Genomic DNA, 7620 nt, shown 5'->3' on the forward strand with positions numbered 1-7620 from the left:
CTGTTATATCAAAACAAAGCTCAATTTTCAAAACTCAAATAATTATCATTAGTTTTAGGTTATTGATGATTATTACAATTATTAATTATATATCTGGATGGTGGAAATAACTTGGAACCCATTAATGTATCCAATATGAATTGAATGATTTTATATTTTTGAATAAAGATAAGTGAAATGAGAAATAAGATTATGATTAAAGCGATACTCATTAATGATGGTCAATATACTCATTTCATTCGATAATTATGTTGAGAAGTCTTGAATAATTTAGTAGTGAGTTTGTTGAATATACTAGAGAGAAGTTAAGGTACTTCAAAATGAGATACTGGTAGTTTCTCTCAATTTTCGTTTTCCATTCATGATAGAAAATCAATTTACTATAAATTGAACTAAATAATGATACACCTAATATTGGTTACCGAATAATATCCTATTCACGAACTGTAGAAAATTGATTAATTATTGCTACTATTATATAGCTTATATACCTACTATTATATAGCTTATATACCTACTATTATATAGCTAGGAGGTTGTGAATGAAAGTTATACATAATTTCGCTCCTGGGTTTTGGAAGATTTTGTGTTATAATAGTCCCGGATAAGTACAAATTTTGTATTAATTTCATTATTAATTGTTTCTTGATCACGTTTTTATCATTTTGTTTTAGATTTTAATTCTTAATTCTATTTTATAAGCCAAACCTCGTTTAGAGGTTATTTTGAGGTTAGGTTTTCGAGATTTAAAAATACACATAGATAGTTTACTTGACTAAAATTATAACCAAATTAAAATCCTATCATTTATAAATCAATTTTATTATTGCAGTAATATAATTTCTTAGATAGGAAGATGAGCGCCAGTAGAACACCGAAGGTTATTAATAGAAATGTAAACATAGCGGGAGTACTTACACGTTCCCAAAACCAAAATTCAAAAACGCCAACCCAAAACCCCAGTTCCTCAAACTACTTTAGCCAAAAAAGTGCTCAACTACAAAGTAGCCACACTAATTTAAAAAACCAATAGAAGTAACTTAAAAACGTCTGAGGAAGAAAGAAGAAATTAAGGGATGGTAGAAGAAATTAAATCTTTGGAACTAATTATAAAATTACAAGATGAAGACCATAAAAAGAAATACTAAATCTAAAAAATCAATGTAGTCTAATGTCGGAGGAAATAAAGAAACTAAAATCTAAATTTGATAATACTAAATGTATGATAGAACCTCTGTCCAAATGCAAAAAAATAGAATCTAAACTAAATGATGGGAAATGCTCTGAAATGGTCGAAATAAAACATACAGTGAGGTTTTGAAGACAGCACCAAAAATAGCTGAGGGAAATAAAGATAGGAAAGGGAGAGTTCTGCTACTGACGTCCAGTCATGGACGTGATTGCAGTGATCTCCTTGATAAAGATTGAAAAATAAATTTGATGTCCAATGTTTTTTCAAGCCAATGCAGTTGTAGAGTCATCTAGGAACAAACTAAAGACTTTGATGAAAATGACTATCTAATTGTACTGGGTGGCTCAAATAATATAAATGAACCGAACTTGAATCATCTTCCTCAAGTAACAGAAAAAATCAAGGAAATTGTGCCACTCAGCAAAAAAAACAAACTTAATAATAAGTACTATTCCTAATAGGTTTGATAGGCCAGAATTAAATGAAGCAATCAATTCGACCAAACAAATCAATCCATAATACAATCAACAGCCTAAATAATAAGAATTCTAAACTGGGGATTTGTTTTCTAAATGAAAGGCTGAAAAGACATAACTTCACTAATCCTGGGTTGCATCTAAATCGATCTGGCAAAGTAATCTTTTGTAATAGATTGCAGAGCTGATTGAAAGCCGTTTGCTATCCTCTGGTTTAAAAACAGTCAAAAAACAATAACGATTTTTTAGTAAATTGGATCAAAACAGGGAAAGGGAAATAGCTACAATGCTAGAGATAGAGGAGCACAAGATGGTAAGGTTTTTAGTATTTATCATCAAAATATTCAGTATCTTCGCAACAAAATTGACAGCCCTAGTGGAAGTGATCAATAGAGATCAATAGAAAAAAAATGTATTGATATCAATAGGTATTTGGGCCAATACACATCCATGGATATCAATACATCCCCAGCTGTATTGATATCAATATAAATCCATGGATACCTATTGATGTGTATTGGCCCAAATACCTATTGATATCAATACGTATCAATATAGATCCATGGATATCAATACATCCCCAGCTGTATTGATATCAATACACATCAATATAAATCCATGGATACCTATTGATGTGTATTGGCCCAAATACCTATTGATATCAATACGTATCAATATAGATCCATGGATATCAATACATCCCCAGCTGTATTGATATCAATACACATCAATATAAATCCATGGATACCTATTGATGTGTATTGGCCCAAATACCTATTGATATAAATACAGATCAATAGAAATCCATGGATAACAATGTATTAATATCAATACAGATCAATAGCCGCTTAATAGGATGAAGATACCATTTGCAAATATTAGAATTCTAACTCAGCTGTGACTAGCATCAGACAAGGAAGTATACCAGTTTAAGAATTATCTAATAAATATAAGTAAATTAGATCCAGTGAATAGATGTTTATTGACAAAAATTGAGGAATGTAAATAATTGAGCCATGAATAAAATGCAAAATTGTTTATTAAAGTATGTAGCTCATATATTATTATATTATTTATGAAGAAACATTACATTACATATATATTATTCATGAATTAATATGTCCTTATCTGGGTGTGCTCCAGGAGATTTGAAGCTTTTTCTGTTCAGGGTTGCGATCTTTTGAGCAACGTACTGGTTAATGCTAGCGCATCTTAATTCCATCTCACTTCTCGAAGCATTCGGATTCTCCTCGAGGATCCGTCGTTTGAACATTTCTAGAACAAATAACAGTTCAAAGTAGGTTATTAAAATCTTAAAAAATTAGAAAATAAGGATTTTATTTCATGACTTAATCTACTAGCAAATTTATTTAATAACCTAAAAATGTATTTAAATATGCATGACTCTCCCTCACGTGAAAGGAAAGTAATATCAATGGTGGGTACAATGCAACTAAACTACCTGGCAGCAGAGAAGTTTGAGGTTGAGCCTGCAGTTGAACGTCATCTTGAATATACCAATGCACAGCCCATGTGGTTGCCAAATTGTTTCCCACTCTAACGCAGTGATTGACTTTTAATGAGAATTGAAGCTCATTATTAAAAGTTCATTCCCACCAGGCTTGCAAAAAAGATCCGTGTAATTCACCCGCTGAAGAGCTCGCTATATCATTCTGATTTTAAAATCTACATGCAGCTTAAGCTCTTCTTAGAAATATTTTAAAAAACCTACAGAAAATGTATTTGAGAGATTTTGCTAATGATGAAAACTCTCACAGAAAAATAGAAAGAAAGATAGTTTCCTTACATAATCACATACATACTGTATGAATATAAATCTGAGTACCCTTTTTAAATTATTTCTTCAAGACATGTTTTGGCTACTAATGTCATTTTCAAGTGATTGGAAAATAAATAAATACTAATGCATTAGTAGCCGAAAATGTTGTGACGAAATAATTTAAAAAGGGTACTCAGATTTATATTCAAATGTAGCCCAACAGTAAAAAGACAGTACTGTATGAATGTATATATATGAGCATGCACAGAACACTTTTGCAATTAAGAAATTGTTTTAAAAGTCAATTTCAAAACTATCTCATAAGACAGTAAACTTGTATGTTTAGAGAAACAGATAATATCAATAGTAAGAGTACATGCATTGAAAGATTCAATTTCCTCACAAAGAAATATTATGATGATAAATACACAAAAAAGAGCAAGTGAATAAACAGAATAATCTAGAAATTATAAATGCACTTGCACAAAGTTTAATTACAAAGGGTTCTTTCAATTCAAATAGGATTCTAATGAAACCTATTCAATTATCCTAGGAAAAGAAAGAATATTGAGTTGTTTCCATAATTCTCACAACAAGCAAACCCACAGATGACAGCGACTTTAGCAATTAATCGAATAGCATTACTTTTTTAAATGAATGAAATGATCAAAGAAATAACATGAAATCTAATTCAGCTAACTAAAGGATAAATCAAACAAATTTTCTTCTTATGCACATTCAATGTTATCTGTATATCCTTGAAGAGGACGAAGGATGAATCAATTTTGTTGTCCAACAAACTTGACCTGTAAAGACGTTTGAACAATATGTGTTTAAAATTTGAAGCTTATTGATCATTCTCTAAAGTGATTGTAGAAACAAACAGACAGAAAACAACTTTGAGCTCTAGTAAGTCGAAAGTGAGAACTTGTTAACGCTCGTTCAATAATATGGTCCTATATCTTTATCCTCTGCTAGGATTAATGTAAGTTTTAAAAGGGTGTCTCCAACGATGGATTTTAAAATATGTGACTAAATAACACTTACTTCTTAAACTATCCATTTTTTGGGGTGTCAACATTGTTTTTGCTTGGAAGTCCTTGTGGACGTTCGATTTTCGTCCAGTTACGCTTCTTTTTTCGAGGACTTCTGGATCCCACAACAATGAGCATAAATTTTTAGTGAACTGGGAATCTCCAGCTTTCCTAATTTTGACATTTCCTGCAAGGATCAGTTTATCTTCTGGTAATATTGTGTCTGCAACCTGTAACAGTAACATATATATTTTTTAATTAAACCTATAGAAATATGGAAAAATTCATTTTAAGAAAAACATGGTCAAAAAAGAGCTACAAGTTTCGAGTATTCATACAGGCCTATTCATTATGAAATTGTAATTTTCAGATCAAATCATAGTTCAGCTTTCAGTTATCATCTCTAGCAGTTACAGTGTGTCTCCTGTGCTACCTACATAGTTCCACTTCTTAACCTCATCAAATTAAAATGTAATTTGTGTTAGTCTGTGTTTGAGAGAGTCTTGATTAGAACCATGTACTAATCTAATTAATAAATGCCTTACTACAATTTGATAGTGGGATTTTAGCAACCTGAAACTAGTAGTCATCTGGCTTTATAGGACTGAAACTGATATTAATGTAACCTATAAATTCCTGATTTTTTTAGATAGGCCTAGTGTAAGCAATTTAGAGCTTAGGCATGTGAACAGGAAAAATATTGCAATGGAAAGGTAATAATTTAAAGCAGAACTAATTGATAACTGAATATATGTGGTGGTGAGAATATTATATTCCGTTAATCAAACTTCCTTTGCATTCCTATAAATGATTAGCACAAGCCTAGAGCTCATGTGGGCATCACCAATAGAAAAAATTGTTTGACTTTATATTCTGTTTCAAAATAATCAAAATTGAGACTTACTTAGATTTTTCTTTGCTGGTAAACCGAATTTTTGAAGACTTCAGCCAGTCTTTGATTACTGCTTCCATGTCTTTTTCTTTTGTGTTGGGAAATTTTATCACCACAGCTCCTATCAGAAATGGAACAAAAGTTTACTTATAATTGAACATATTTCAAACAATATTTCTTGACTGGAAAATTGAAAAAACACACATGTTGCAAACACACAGACTCTCTCTCTCTTACTATATAAAATATATATTGCTGAAATGAGAGGACTACAACTATAGTTTTTTCTAAATTGGAATAAGAATAGAGCTATTAATATAAATAGATGAATCACTTGCTTGTTGAAAAAGTCTAAATAAAGCCTGCCGCACCAGCAAACAACTGAATAAATTCTAATAGAAAGCAATTAAATGATATCTACTAGGCTACATCAATTCAAATAAACTATTCAAAATTATTCGAAGTATAAATAAAGATATTTTATAATAATGCTCACTATTCCATTAAAATTTAAGAGGCTTACTTTTATTATTATTAAAATTATGCCATAAATAATTCATTTAGGCTATGTTATGAGGCTTTGAGGTTATGTGCCTAGTCTTTCAATAAGTTTATCATTTAAATAAATATAGTCTAAGTATATAAGACTATAATAAATGTATTCTTCCATTATACAGTACATAAATAAAAACAAAATCACTTGACTTACCTTAAACCTGATCTTTCACAAAAATCACAAAACAATAGACACCAAAAAAACCGTTACGATCTAAATGTTACAATGCCGAACCAACAACCGCCTTCCCATCAATAAACCCACTATCGATAAACCTACTATGAAAATATCGATATATCATCGATATTCGATTATTTATAATTATATATTTTCAAACTTGTTTGGGAATGCATTATTCAAATTACATATTTTAAATAAGTAAGAGTGGAATACTGTCCTAATTTCTACATTGTTTGATGCAATAAAACCAGTTTGCCCCAGAAAAAAGTTGGAATTTGTTTGTTTGATATATCAATTGTTGAAACTTCGATACGTTTATCTCATAGTATAAAAATATATTGATATTTTAATTCGATATCATAGTAGACCTATGGATGGTGGGAATTTCAAAATTAATGATATTGACAATCTTATTAAAAGAATTGATATTTCAGGTGCGGGTTAATGATTTTTATGGGGGACATTTGTGCTTGACACTTAAATAATGTTGGGATCGATAAATAGGAGAAGTAGTAATTATTTGATTTGAAATCATTCAAAGTTCAAGTGTGTATAGTTCAGATACTGCACGATTTTCCCCATAAACTTTGATATAATTTGAAAAAGTGGTATAACTTTTCCAATTTTGGATAGAATCATTTGAAATTCTAGGATAAGATTGACAATATGAACAGAATCGTACATGATTTTTTTTAGAAATTTCCATGATCAATACAAATTTTTAAAAAAATTAAACGTCACAGACAATTATTGATAATATCCTCACAAATATAGAAGGTTGTAATGTCAGGTTAGGTAGCTCAGATCTATCAGATCATAACTATCAAATTTTAGATGTTAAGTTGCAGGGCCAGAATCCAAGCAGAAAAAAACTTTTGTGAAAGAAATTCAGCAATATGAGCTAGGAAATATAAATTGTTTGAAGCAGGAACTGCTTCAAGAAAATTGGAGTAGTGTTTATAACAGTTGTAACCTAAATTACAAATATAAGCAATTCATTGATACTCTAAGATTTCACATTAGTGTATGCTGTCCAATAAAAAAAGTCAAAGTAAAAAGTAAATTAAACAAGTAGATGAATGGATAACTGAAGATATTCTTACTCAAAGAAATATTGTTAGGGAAGCTTATGAGGAATTTAAATTAGTGAGGGATGTTCCGAGTGAAGTCAAATACAAATGTCTAAAGAAAAACTATGCAAAAGAAGTGAGGAAAGCTAAGTGTAAGAAAACAGCTGAAATATTAACAACTAGTACCAATTTTAACTCTGCTGTTTGGGAGGTAATTAATAGAAATAGGAGAGCAGCTCAAAAAGATACAGTTACTAATGTCCCTAGGATAATCGATGAACATGGAAATTATATGGATGATAGTATAGACATTTGTAACTTTTTCAATAAGTATTATCAACAGGTTGCATATAATCTCCAAAAGTCACTGAACACTAATACTTATAATACAACTACATTAAATGCTGAGCCAATTGAAAAGGTATTTAAATTTCATCCAT

At 30.2% G+C, this 7620-nt stretch overlaps 1 long non-coding RNA gene across 1 annotated transcript; it reads right to left on the minus strand.

Annotated features, from left to right (window-relative positions):
• Positions 1–2689: 2689 nt before the first annotated feature.
• On the minus strand, positions 2690–6181 carry LOC120353611. Its single transcript, XR_005572497.1, has 4 exons — positions 6084–6181; positions 5387–5495; positions 4496–4712; positions 2690–2943 (listed from the first exon to the last, which is right to left on the minus strand). It is a non-coding gene; the product is annotated as an uncharacterized LOC120353611 (long non-coding RNA).
• Positions 6182–7620: the final 1439 nt, after the last annotated feature.

This window comes from Nilaparvata lugens, chromosome 11 (assembly GCF_014356525.2).
Source record: "Nilaparvata lugens isolate BPH chromosome 11, ASM1435652v1, whole genome shotgun sequence".
NCBI classification, from domain to species: Eukaryota; Metazoa; Arthropoda; class Insecta; order Hemiptera; family Delphacidae; genus Nilaparvata; species Nilaparvata lugens.